Source organism: Euprymna scolopes, chromosome 6 (assembly GCF_053919585.1).
Source record: "Euprymna scolopes isolate OS-2025 chromosome 6, ASM5391958v1, whole genome shotgun sequence".
Taxonomy (NCBI): Eukaryota; Metazoa; Mollusca; class Cephalopoda; order Sepiida; family Sepiolidae; genus Euprymna; species Euprymna scolopes.
Window position 1 is genome coordinate 140392365 of NC_136487.1, and position 14857 is coordinate 140407221.

At 32.7% G+C, this 14857-nt stretch overlaps 1 protein-coding gene across 1 annotated transcript in view; it reads right to left on the bottom strand.

The window, feature by feature from the left end:
• LOC145277997 (zonadhesin-like) overlaps positions 1–14857 on the bottom strand; it is a 441395-nt gene that overhangs the window by 326630 nt on the left and 99908 nt on the right. The window lies entirely within an intron of this gene.

Sequence of the window (14857 nt, forward strand, 5' to 3'; positions counted from 1 at the left end):
TTGATATATGTGCATGAAATTTTAAATTTGTTGTTCAGAGGCTCTTTGGAACAGTTTTTTGACTGTTAAGTCAGACTTTCCTCAAATTCCTATGTAATATGGGATCTAACTAATATATAATTTGTTTGATGTTTAGCACTGATGTTATTTTGCATAATAGTTTAATGTTGAGTGGCGTATCCAGTTTTCTATCTTTCAATGTTGTTAATAATAATAAGGAGTCAAAAAGAAAAATGAAGTTTTGTTTTTTATTTTTCAAGATTATATTGAATGCTTAATTTAATGCATTAGATTATGCACTGCAAATGGATTTTTATTTAGGAAAATGTTGTTGGATATTTGCGTTAAATGTACATCAGAACACTGTTATATGTTAGACCTTAAATTTGATTGTGAACAAAGCATTATGTTTGGGATAGTAGTTTGGGATGTTGTTTAGTATTTCCTGGGGAATTAGAAGATGTGTGGTGTTTTATTACGTTTATTTATTTCCAAGCCTACTTTTGTCTGTTTTATTTCCCACAATAGTTTGTTTGTTTGATAGTATCATGTACGTTTTTAGTGGAATATTAGTTACCTTAATTAATCTATTTGGAGGTCTAAAATGTGTAACTGCATTTTCCACTATATAATGCAACACAAATATCTCCAATCGACAATATGTAAAAGGCTGAATATCGATTGCAACAGACAGAAATGTGAACATATAACAGTTCGAAATAAGTTATACACCATTTACATGCAATTCCTACATTCACGTATCTAGAAAACAGAGCTAATAAACCTGATATAGAAAGCAACTTTGATAGAAGTTAGTGTCCCCAATGATGTTGGGTAAAATAGAGCTAACATGAAAAAGATAACAAATACTGTGGATGTATGTACGACATGAAAGGAAAATCGAATCTTAGGAAGATCTCAACCATTCCAATAATAGTAGGATCAACAAGACTCATTAAAAAAAGAATTTCAAAATCTACCCGGCAAATATACTCGATAAATGCAGTGCAAGAGAGACACAAGGAATTGAAATTAAAGAGACGGTCAGAGTTTTAAAAATATCTCTTGGTTTCGATTTATGAGATAGTGGTGAATGTCTATGTTCGATAAAATGCCCCTATTCACAGATCGAAAAAAAAATGATAAGAAAACTGAAAAATGAGAGAGTTTAATGGATATGATTTTGGCTTTATATAGTAATAGCTGGCCGCCTGGCAATGCGTAGTCGTGAAATATGCATAAATATTTTATTTTAATTAAAACAGAAACTGAGACATATACATGTATTATATTTTTTTTCTAAACAGTTCACTCCTTATACGCAAAAAAAATACTCGAGCTAAGATCGAAACCAAAACCGTAAAGACAGTGAGTAGAGCACAATAACCATTAGACCAGCTTCACACAATCTTTAAAAAGCGTTTTCAAACCTACTTATTTTTAGCATAAGGAATTTGTCGGGCAACGATTCATGCATACGTATTCGTGAAATAGTTAGCAAACAGATAAAAACACAAGTACCTCCACGGACCAATTTTTCAATTTTGACCCCTTTTTTCCGGATGAAACCAATTTAAAATTTCCACATGTCTGAATACCCTATATACCAAATTTCAAGTTTGTAGATCAAAGATTCGTGTAGTATATGGGTTGAGAAATGTCCTCACGCATACACACGCATTCTCACTTGTATAGATTTAGATGTATGATATAGATTTTAAAACCAGTTTCGGTTTCATTGGATTTGAGGAGTTTATGCGCTACTACAAATAAATATACATATATATTTGGAAAGCTTCAAACGCCATTCGTAGTCCTTAGTGGTGAACAGTTTTTAAATGAAGCACCCCTAGTCTAGTTTGGATCATTCTAGTGTTCAGTATGATGCTTATAACGTGTTTGTTTGCATCCCTATAACAATCTGCATTCTGGTGTGATAATGAAATAAAGTAAAGTAAATAAATCTGTGAATAAATTTTGATATCCAAATAAACATCATAAAAATATATGATATCCAAGAAGTTTTTTTTACATGGGAGTCACCACTTATCAAGGCGTAAAGGCCACTCGAAGATAAGGGTTTTTGAGTGTACAGTAGTCAATGGGATAATATTGTAGTAATCGTTAGTATTAGAAACTTGGTAAATGGGATTACTTAAGGGGATGTAGTTCTAAGAAAGAAACTTTCTTCATGGAATTTAAGTTTAGGTTTAGGCACACAGGGGGATTGTTGATAGTGGTTTCAGATAGATGAGTGTTTTTCTTGAAAGTTTGGTGAGCACTTGCCGTGGAAATAACAATAAAGCAAAGACAGGCTCGCAACGTCTTTTCTGTGGAAAAGAGGTTGTAGGGAAGATAAAATGGCATCTCCCACTAGGCTCCGAATTCTATTTTGAACTCTGTCAAAGTAGGGTAAGCTGTTTCTAGCAGCTCTTACCCAGACGTGGCAAAAGTACTCCATCATTGGACGTACCTGGCTTTTATAGAGATAAAGAATTGCATCGGCAGTGAGATATCTAATGGAGCAGTAGAAGGATCCCACCATTTTTCCAGCAACCTTGGCAACAGATTTGATGTGTGCATTCCATTTTAGATCAGGAGCTAAGCTTGTCAAAACATGGAGCCTCCCCAAGACGAGAGCCATTCATTTCAATTGATACCAGACGGGGATCTGAGCGATGATGATCTGAAGATAGAAGCTTGGTTTTAGATGCATTAAAAGTAACCAGCCATTTCTTTCCCCATTGTACCACATACTCAAGATCAGAGAAGAGAGAATCAGAGAGAACTTGGTCATTCACGGCTTTGATATGTTACTATAGATGGTAGTATCGTCAGCATAAATGTCTATGAATTATTTTAGGGTGTGATTTTGGGTGATCATTGATGTAGATCAGAAAGACAGTTGGGCTTTTAGGGACTCTAGCATTAATACTGCGAAATTCTGATTTCTGCCCATCAACCACTACTCTCATGAACTTGTCAGAGAGAAATGATTTAATGATTGAGAAGACATTTCCAGTTATACCGTGGCCGGAGATCTTGTGAAGTAGACCTTTATGCCATACCCTATAAAAGGCTTCTGATATTTCAAGAGCAATTGCCCTAGAAAGGAATTCTCCATCGAGAGATTCGCTAATCCTGAGATATAACTGTTAGCACATCTGCTGTAGATCTAGCGGAACGGAATTGGAATACCGTCAGGGCCAGTTGCTTTACTGGAATCAAGGTTTTTGATTAGCAACATCACGCACAAATATTTGCATGTTGCATAACGTTTTTTTCTGATACAGGTGGAAATACAGAGGCTGTACGGCTTTGGTCCCATAGGGTAGAATTAGCTGCAAAGTTCTTGGCAAATAGTTTGGCTTTGTCTGATGCTGACGAGATTGCTTCAGATTATTTGATTATGGTTGAGATAGACCCTGTTTGCCATTTGCCTAAACTGGTTGGAACCAAGCAGCTGCTCAGCTACTTTGGCCTTGACGGACTGAACATATAACTCTTTCACGTTCTTTATTATTCTTTTACAATTGATGCTGGCAGTCCTGAAAGCGGCTTTAGTCTCAGTACATCTATTACGTTAGAAGCAATGGAAAAAGTGATTTCTGTGCGCAATGGCAGCAGCACATTCTGGAGAGAACCCTGACTGGCTGTTAGGTTTTTGCTGGAATGTTTTGGAGAGTATAAAGCGGTCTATACCTACAATTAATCATTCTGTCAGATATGATATATAAAGGACACACTCTTTTTAAACATGGAACGCAGAGTTAGATCTGATATAAATGTACAGAAGTTATCCCAATCAGCCATAGAGTATCGATATATTGTAAAATGGGGAGGTGCGTCTGATGACATTACATTTGGCTTTATCTTAACTGATACAACTGAGTGGTTAGAAGATCTCAGTGGAGGCAGAACAGAAGATAAACATAGCTCAGGGCAAGTTGCGAGAAAAAAGTCTAGAAAACTTTCATACTGACCGTCAGTGTTGGGCACACGGGTGGGTTCCTGAACAATCTGAGTTAAGTCATAAGCAATGGGGGGGAGAACCTCCCCTCGTCATCTGTCTTGTTTGAGTGGGTTAACCGTTCGACATTGTGAACATTGAAGTCTCTACAGACGTGAATGTTAGCCGAAAGATGAGCAGACAGGATGTGGTCAATTTTCTCAGATATGATATTAGAGGCAGTAACCCCTCTCTAAATCGACTTCATGCGCTTCTCTACGAATGCGCAAATATGCATTTATATGTTAATGTCGGTCAATTTTTACTGTTTTGATCTCCATATATTCTTAGCTCAGATCGGAACGAATAAATTTGGGGCGCTAAATGTTTTGGTTTCGATTCTAGTTGATGGAATACAAGTAATATATTTAACTTTTGAAATCACTACTATATATTTGGTACAAAATAATAGAGTATTGGTTCAATAATAATAAATATAAACGTACAAAAATTAAAATATATTCAACAAAATTTTACGACCGGTCCAAGCCCGGTGGCTACGACTATGTATTGGATATAATATGATAATCAATAGAGACTGGCCCTATAAAAATAATAAGTACGAAATTTGCATGAATTAAAATAAATATTTGAGCGTGTTTTATAACCGGTCCCGGGCAACGCCGGGCAACGCCGGGCATCCTGCTAGTATATATAGTTTCATTCCAATAACAAAAAAAAAATCATTCTACAATCATTATTTTTTATTATTATTATTATTATTATTATCCGAATGCATATATGTTCTTTTTACATACTTTTTGTTGTGTATGTAAACGATTATATCGTCACATAACTCATCAGTGATAAGCAAATATTATTACAATAGAAAAATGCGAGCATGAAGAGTAATATGGTTAAGCTTAAACAGGGAAAAATAAAGAACTAGTTGTTAAAACTAGAAAAGAAAAGGGCAAAAAATAAAAGAGTAAAAAATATAATGAATTTATAACTTTAAATATTGCAGCATTAAGAATTGATCATATAATATTATAAACTGAATTTAAAAAAATTTTTATGCTACCGTATTTAAAGTTATAAATTTATTATACTTTTTTCTAGAATATCTTCTCCTTTTCTTTTCCAGTTTTAACAACTAGCCCTTTACTTTTCCATGTTTAAGCTTTCATGCTCGCATTTTTCTATTATAATCTATAATTTTTCCAGGCTCTTATTTTTTGCCCCCATAAATACATATGTAATAACAATGTACGGCATTCGCCTGTTTTCAATAAAATCTCCCAATTATCTCTCTTTCATACTTTCATTAGGGAATTAGTAGCAATGTTAGTCGTTGAAGCGACGTGGTTCCTATGGAAACCAGTTATAAAGCGTCGCTTACCTCCTTACATATTTTACGATTTTGAACTCCAGTTAATTCATAACTTTTGTTTTACTGAACGAAAATTTAAAAAATTATTTTCACAATATACTTGAGAAGCTGATCTATAAACTGTAAAAATTCTTTGAAATTTGGTCGAAAAATAAGTGAGCGGCGAAGCATTAAAGCAGTTCTAAATGAGAAAAACTGCCACTTAACCATATATTCAAACACTACTGTGTTTGAATGATAGATAGTGAGGATAACATAATTTTCAAAAATCTATTAACACTTGTAAAATTTATTATTTATGAATATGGTATCGTTACTTTTACTTATCCGAACACGTGTAAATTAAACATGGCGTCGATTTTTGTAGTTGGTCGCCAGTTCCATGTTTAAAAGATTGTAAATAAATTATCTAACTACCGACCCTAAGTCCGAAGGGTATTGCCAATCAGACATAAGCTTATTACAAAAGTAAATCACTTTATTGCTATTTATTAAAGAAAATATATCACCAACTGCAACTAAGAGCCATGTAGTAACTTTCATGTAAGGGATAGTTTTCTATGAAATTCAATTTTGAAATTAAAAGGAAATAAGTTTCAAAAGATTAAATGTTAATATGTTTCATAATGGTTATTTCCTGTATTTTTTTTTGTTTGGTTTTGTTTTTTTCGGTTTCTTGATTGTTTTTATATAAGGGAGTCACCATTTATTAAGGCCCATAGGTACTCTAGGATAAGGATTAATGAATGTACGGTGATAGTATAATAATCGTTAATTGTGTAAGTTGTGTAGAATTTTATTATTTAAGGGGACGGTTCAACAAGACCTTTTTTACATTGGATTTAAACGCTACCATACTATAGCCAGCCGGAAAGCAGACCAGCACAACAGTGTTCCACAGACGAACAGTTCAAGGAAATAAGCTTTGTTTGTAGAATCTACGTTGTGATTTCGACACAGATAGAGAGTGGGGGAGGGAATTGTTGATAGTGGTTGTAGCTAGTCAAGTCGTTTTTGTGAATGTCTGGCAAATGGAGCTAGCTATAGATTGGAGCTCAGACGAGCAATTTCGATGAAAATAACGATAGAGCAGAGACAAGCTCGTAACATCTCTTCTGTGGCTTAGAAGATGCCGGGAAGAGAAAAGGGTATCACTTACTAGGTTTCGAAACCAGTTTTCGTTACTCGGATTTTGGGTGTTATTTTCACATTTCGGTTGATAATACAAATTATCAATTCTCAACTAATCTAAAAGAAATACCGAAATATAAAACATACTAATGTCCATAAGACATACTTAAAAATGAATACGTGAACATTTTTTTAATCCTCGTATCTGTCACTGTACTATATTTCACATAAAGTCATTATTCATGGAGCATTGTTGCCACATCTGTACTAGTGACCAACCACCTTCTTGGACAGCGTATAAAAAAATCTCATGACCTAAGAGCATTGTCTGCCAATTTTCAACACCTGCCTTATCGCCGCAGTCTTGCATCCCTGTGTTTATTTGACAAGTAGTCTCACAAAATGCGCTTTGATTCAAACAAACAAGAGTCCCAAATCAATTCTCTTCCCCCCCCCCCTGTCATTATAATCTCTTTTTTTGTTTTCCGACATTTTAAATGTATCAGAAAATCATGTTTGAAAGACATCCTTAACATAAATCAATGTTCACCGCAGACGAATCGCTTCAGATTTGTTTATGCGCCGCGCATTATTAATGAAGACCGATAAGAAATCGAAGCGGAAATCTTATATTCGCACGGATTCAAACAGCGACATTTCTTATCGCTGATAAGAGTAGATGTGAAACTGTGTAGGGTTATATTTGCGCTAGGCACAGAGATAAGGCTAAAGGCAGATAATAAACGTGAAATGCAGCGAATGAAGATAATATCGGGTTAAACATTATCATTAATTTTAAGGGTAGAAACGCGTATCCAAGCAACTAAGCGAATTATTGGCATGTGTTACACAAACCTATCAAAGTGTTCGCCAATTTTAGAAATCTGCATAAATTGACATAATTCACCTGATTTAACCAACATTTAAAAAATCACAGATAAATACGTATTTTGACAATAATAGGGGTTACGAGTTCCACTCCGGCGATTTTTATATAAAAAATATAAGTAAAAAGTGAAAATTCCAAGAAAATCACAAGTTACTGTCTTAAAATATATTTAGACAATTATATTGCTTTATATATATATATATATATATATATATATATATATATATATATATATATATATATATATATATATATATAGATAGATAGATAGATAGATAGATATAGATATATATAGATATATATATCTATTTATATATATATATATATATATATATATATATATATATATATATATATATATATATATATATATATATATATATATAATTGTCTAAATATATTTTAAGACAGTAACTTGTGATTTTCTTGGAATTTTCACTTTTTACTTATATTTTTTATATAAAAATCGCCGGAGTGGAACTCGTAACCCCTATTATTGTCAAAATACGTATTTATCTGTGATTTTTTAAATGTTGGTTAAATCAGGTGAATTATGTCAATTTATGCAGATTTCTAAAATTGGCGAACACTTTGATAGGTTTGTGTAACACATGCCAATAATATATATATATATATATATATATATATATATATATATATATATATATATATATATATATATATTGTGAGAAGCCTTGACTGTCACTTGGGCGGTCGGGTTTCGATCCTAGCTTGAGGCAGTTGCTTGTCTAGCCGCACTGATGAGCTGTGAAACAGCGAAACAGTACTGTATGTGGATGACTATATATATATATATATATATATATATATATATATATATATATAGTGTTGGAAGTGTTTGCCCCTTTAAACTTCAAAACTATCAAATAAACTTATTTAATTTTTACATTTTTTGTACTTTCGAATGGAAAACTATTTAGCCAGTAAATCATTTAATCAGCTGCAATCGCTGTATCCACTTGCCTTGTCGAATTCACAATAGTCCCAATGTTATTTTAGGGATCATCAGTTGTCTACCATGAAGCACTGTTTCGGGTATTTAAAAAACAAAACAGTATATTTAATCCTAACTCCTCAATAGTATTCATCAAACATAACCTCTATTAATCACAAAAAAAATGTTCTGAATATTGGATCTATATAGTTTCTTGTAGCAGATTAATTTGGCTAACATATTCATGCTATCAAGAAAGTGTCTTCATACCTGTGACACTCGTCTTTGTCTCCAGATTCAAAATGGATCGATATTTAAACGCTGCCCACATCAGCATTATGTGACACAAGGTCGTGGCAATTGGGTTTGTCAAGCAAACTCCTCATAAAGGAGGGGCACTTTTGCCTAGAAAAATTGCCTGTGAATCCCTGTCGGCATTCACCGGTAAGGGCGCCCCAGCAAGCAATAAACTTACCCCACCCGAAAGCCGGGTTGAAAGGCCTGGGAGAGTGGACATCCTGGGTGATACCCAGACGGCGTACCTCAATCCGACAGGTACTAGGCCAGTTCCTGGCCCCACACCTCGGCTGGTACTTTACCTACCCGATCTCCAAGCAACCGAATCGGCAATAGTACTCTACACATTCAAAATGGATAAGTATTTGAATGCTGCCCACCAAAGCGTTGTGTGACACAAGGTCTGGAAAGTTTAATGTCAAGCAAGCTCTCATAAAAGGGAGATACTCTTCCCTAGAAAAATTGGCTGAGCATCCCCGTCGGCATTTTCCGGTCGGGGAGCCTCAGAGAGCAATCTATGAATTTACTCCACCCGAAAATCGGGTTGCAAAGCCTGGGAGGATGGATCTCCTGACTGATATTCAGACAACGTATCAACGTATATCAATTAAGGCAATAAGAAATGAAAAGTTTACCAGACAAAAGCAAGTGTATATAAATATTAATATTTAGATAGTAATCCCAACCAAATTAAAAGTGTGTGTAGATATATACAGAATTATATATATATATATATATATATATATATATATATATATATATATATATTTATATATATATATATATATGTATGTAGATATATATATATAATTACAAATATAAATATAAAGATTATATTTAAAATTGTATAAATAGAATTACAAAGATATATATATATATATATATTATCTATCAAAAGCTCAATAGAGTATATAGAGCAATTAAAGAAATAAGAAAAATTAGATTGTGAAAATAAAATTGAATAAATTACAATATTTATTGATCTTTCAAGATGAAACAATGTTTATCATCTGATAAAAAATCATATATAACTTTTATCGCCATTTTTATTTAGATAATATATATATATATATATATAGTGTTATCGATATACAATACTGTTCCGCTGTATCACAACTCACCAGTGCAGCTAGACCAGCAACTACCTAAAGCGGGGATTGAAACTCGATTGGCTAGGCGACAGTCAGCTCTTTTCTCCATTACGCTATTTGGCTGCTACCGAGATGGTTATGCGAAATTAAAATGTTTAAACATTGTCCAAACGACTTAAGTTCCATTTGTTTACACAAAGGGGCATTGCTTTTTTCGCGAGCGGCAGTTTGTTATTTCTTTCCCCAAGATGCTCAACCCAAGATAGGGAGCATTGATAACAATCCACATACATTACTGTTTCGCTGTATTATAGTTCATCAGTGCGGCTAGATTTCAAAACATACTAATTAATATTTAAAGTATTATAATATATTTACAAGAAAAATCAACAAAAGTCTAAAAATATTTATCTTTGAGAAAAAATACTTTTTCGGATTTCCATTTTAATAAAGCTTGGAAACGTATACATTACTAGCTGAGGGAGGGGCTTTGACCAGGCATAAAATACGCTTAAATATGATATTTTAATTTGTCCAAATTTCATATATATTATTATTAGGGCTATTACAAGAAAATATTTTTTTCATTACTTTGACTCTCGAGTATATACCCGACACAACCATACACAGTTAATCAATTCAGAACCACACCACTTTATCTAAAAACATATAAGATATTAAATGATATATACTCAAGAGTCAAAATAACGAAAAGAATTTTCTCTTGTCATAGTCCTAATTAATAATAATTAGGGCTATGACAAGAGAATATTTTCAAGAGAATAGAGTCGTGATTTCAAAAGTGGAAAAAAAATAGTATTTACCTGCCATCTACTAGGATCGAAACTGTAGCATTCAAAGCTGGTGACATTATCATTGGACCAACGTAAGATGCTTATGAACCGATTAAAAATTTAAAATTAAAAATAAACAAAGATGAATGTATAACATGCTTCACGATTTTTTTCAATTTTGACCACTTAAAAACAATTGTAACCGGCTAAAGACCCATCAAAAGCGTCCCGTAAAAACTCCAATCATTTGGGGCCCCTAGCCTCGCTCTGCGACTTTTAGTTTCAGATGAGAGAGAGTTCGAAAATATGGAGACAGACAGAACGACAGACAGACATATAGCCATTTATATATTAGATTTTCGTCTTATTCGTACTAGATTTTATTAACTACAATTCCATGTAACATGAAACGGATGTATCTGAAAATCCTATGAAATATCAAATGGCAACATGAAGAAGAAATAAAACGGGGTTTTTTTTTTTGGGGGGGGGGGGGTTGTCGAAATATTTTCGGCGTAACTTGTCATTCTATTTTAAGATAGTATCAGAAAAGAGTTCCAGGCAGAAACCGTAACTTTTCAAGATAAAGGTGTAAAGTTTATATTCTTTGTTTTATTTCTTTTTTTTTTTAATTTTCCTTTTCATTCAATGACGGGAATTAGCAAAATAAGGGGAGATAATGTCTGGAGGGAATTATTAATAATAAATGTAAATATACTGCTCTACTTCCCAAAGAATAAGCAAAACCTTACAGGATTCTCAACTTCCCCTAAAAAGAGCAACTAAAGAGATAGATTAACACTATGCAGACTCGACATAAATACCTTCAAGCAGCAAAATCCCACCTCTTCACTGTACCGATCTCTGGACGCTGGAAAGACTTCTGCTCTAACAGTTTCTTCCTTCGAACGTCTAGACATTGGAATTCCCTCCTGATCTCTTGCTTTCCTGAATGTACTAGCATGCAGAAGTTCAAGCGTAATATGAACAGACATCTCGTTTCTAAACTCCCTATATTGTGTCTTTGTAGATATGGTCCCAAAAAGTAGCCTCTTAAGCCCAAGTGTCATTGTGATTCATGTAAAAGTTATCTGATAGAGTAAATGAATCTACTGAAAATCTTTTAAAATCAGATACAATAACTACATGTCCTCTTCGGGAAGCTCACTGCAGGAGTTAACTAACACTCCAACATCATTACCTAAATATATCAGAGGACTATTGGGCAAGAACATTTTATACGTTGAAATAGTCAGTTTTAGTTAAAGCAAAGAAATACAATACATGCAAATTTGTTATATGAAATCAATTCTTCACCGAATCTTTATAGTAATATTAGATGAAAATAGGAGCAAGAAAATATCTGAAATCGTCAGATTTTGTTTGCATAGAATAAAATTTACATATAATAAATATAGATCTTCCTAGATATAAGATGTATTTTTAGTAGGAAGTTTTTGTTATATTCACTAAGATAAGCCACATTAGAAACCAACACGTTAAATTAATGATTATATGCAGAGTGAAAATAAAGCTAGGCATCGAAAACATATTCATATGGATTTGGTAATACCAGATTAAGTTCTCTTAAGATACTGACTTCCTGGCCTAAAATGAATCAAACTCCACTGTTATGCTATTTTCTTTTCTCTTTATAAAACTCAATCATGTTCTGCAAGTCTAAAATAAAACCAAAAAGTGCACTGCTAATTACGTAAGCATGAAACACTAGAGTCTGTAGGTATAAAATCAACTGTTAATATTTATTTATTTTTAACTATAGTATTATACAGGTGGCATTCCAAAAGTAATGCCTCCTATTTTTATTCTACTCGAATGAATCAGAGGGGGTTGCAAATCGCGTTATTATGATGATTGAACTTATGCATTCATGATCTGAAAGTTTAATCTAATTGTTATATGTATTTGCGGAAACTCTAAGAAAAAACCCTGGACGCGCATCAGAAACAGAGATGCGTCATTGAATTCATACCAAAAGTGTATATAAGGTAGGATTCGCAAGCAAGAAGAAAGTATTTTCAATACAGCCAAACTTGCAGTAATAGTATATATTAAGTATACTACTTAAATAAAGTCCTAAGTTTATCTACTCTAGAGAATAATTTCCGGCATTTTTTTTATCGTTAGTTGCCGGCATTTTGTTTGTTTTAAAACGTTCAGCTTTGTAGCAGGAGGGGGGGACGGATAATACGGAATACAGACAAAAAGACAGAATTACAGACAAAATACATAAAACACGAAAAGCAAATTTAAAACAATGTAACAAAACATTTAGCATTAGTTTAGAGAAAAAAAAATAAAATAAAAAATAAAAAATAAAAATACTTAACGTTTTTGCACTAGAGATTCCGCCTGCTGTTTTTATCAACTGTTAGCTAGCATATGCCTTTCTAGAGTGACAGAAGAGTTCTATTTCCGGATAACTTGGTCGAGTGTCTATCTATAGAATAAAAGTCGATACGTTCCTATGTGTATTGGGAATGGTGTTGACAATGTACAAAAATAAATTATGGAACACAAAAGATCGCTCGAATTAATGGTATACTTCCGTCTTCCAAGCTCTTCAACTTTTTGAGTTTAAAAAAATTATGAGGTTCTACTTTTGGAATGACCTGCGTATATATGAGTGCGTTTGTTAAAAGTCTACGTATATGGATATGCAGCAAATCATCTATTATATGAAGAACAATTATCTGAGTGCGTGTCAATGTCAAGTCAAAAACTACACAAGACACATCAGGAAAGGTGATATATCCTTTTTCAACATTGAATACATTCTTGTAATGTTCATTCTTTTACTTGTCAACATACAAATTTAGAGAATAAATAAATATAAAAGTATTGCAAGTGTGGACCATTCGTTGGTCATCATTCAATCCTGGGTAATATATAAATATTTTTATAAATAACTAAATATGTTTATTTTATAAAATCAAATATTAACCAGTTAAATTTTAAAAAAATGTGGAGGTAAGTAAATCCAAAATAGAGATGGGATTATTTCCTTTTAAGCACTGTGACTTTTTACAACCAATTAAGTAAATCAATAAACGAACGGATATGACTTGTAAGATCTTAATTAACTCTCATTCATAAACTATATTAGCACGGTTATATATAAAAATATCATTATATATATATATATATATATATATATATATATATATATATATATATATATATATATATATATATATATATAGAGAGAGAGAGAGAGAGAGAGAGAGAGAGAGAGAGAGAGAGACGTACATTTGAACATTAGCGGAAATCTCTCGAGCTCTTTCGGTTAACACCTCATCAGGATAAAAATCGACAGCAATGAAAAATAATATTAATACCGAAAATAAAGGGCAATGCGGAATTTACATATACATATATATTTAAGGTGCACAAGGACGATTAAATTAACTTTTTAATCTAATAAACGAGTATAAGATGATCAAATGCCACCGTGAGGAAGGGAAGGAAATAGAAGATAGGTGGCCACAGTTCCTCAAAGAGAGTTAATGTTTTTAGCTATTTCTTCTGCCGGCACATAAAAAGGTTTTCGAATCGCCATAGGGACAATTAATCCGATGAAAGAAGGAGCAAGCGATTTTGACCAAATTTTATAAATGATTTTTGGAATCCCCTCAAACCAGACTATTTCATAGAACGGATGTCGTTCGGGTTGCTAATTTCTGCAAAGTACGTAAATTACAGTAAAAACTAAAATAAAGTGAAATAATCTCTCTAATATGTTACATTGTAAACTGTATTTTATTACAAAATCATATAAAAAAAGATCTTTTCGCTTTTTTTTTCTAACTTTCAACCAAAGGCTACAAAAGAATGCATACATTATATGACAAAATATTTTTTATCTTTTATATAAAAGGGGTGTGAAACATTCGTTTATCATTATTCAATCCCGGCAACTACTGGTCACCCTACTAGTGATTTTATTTATGGCATGCTTTGCCATTACTGCAAAAATTGTGATTGATTACAACTGTTGCCATGAAATATGTTCTGGATGCATGGAATTTTCTTCGTTGCACTGACTCAGATGCTGCTTTATTATAAGAAAAAAAAGCTGTGAAATGACCTCTCAGTATCAGTCATTTATACGGATAGAAATAAATTACATTCATAGATCGTTCAAAACGATTTTCTTACACATCCAAATTTTCGATTGCAGTCTCATGCTTTTAGGTAAGATTTTAATAATGTACATTAGTATTTAAAAGAAACTGTTTAGTATAAATTAAAAAGGAATGATTAAATGTGTACAGAAATTAATAACTTTAATGTGAATATTTTTCCATAAGTACGTTTTAATCTATCATAATGTTGGC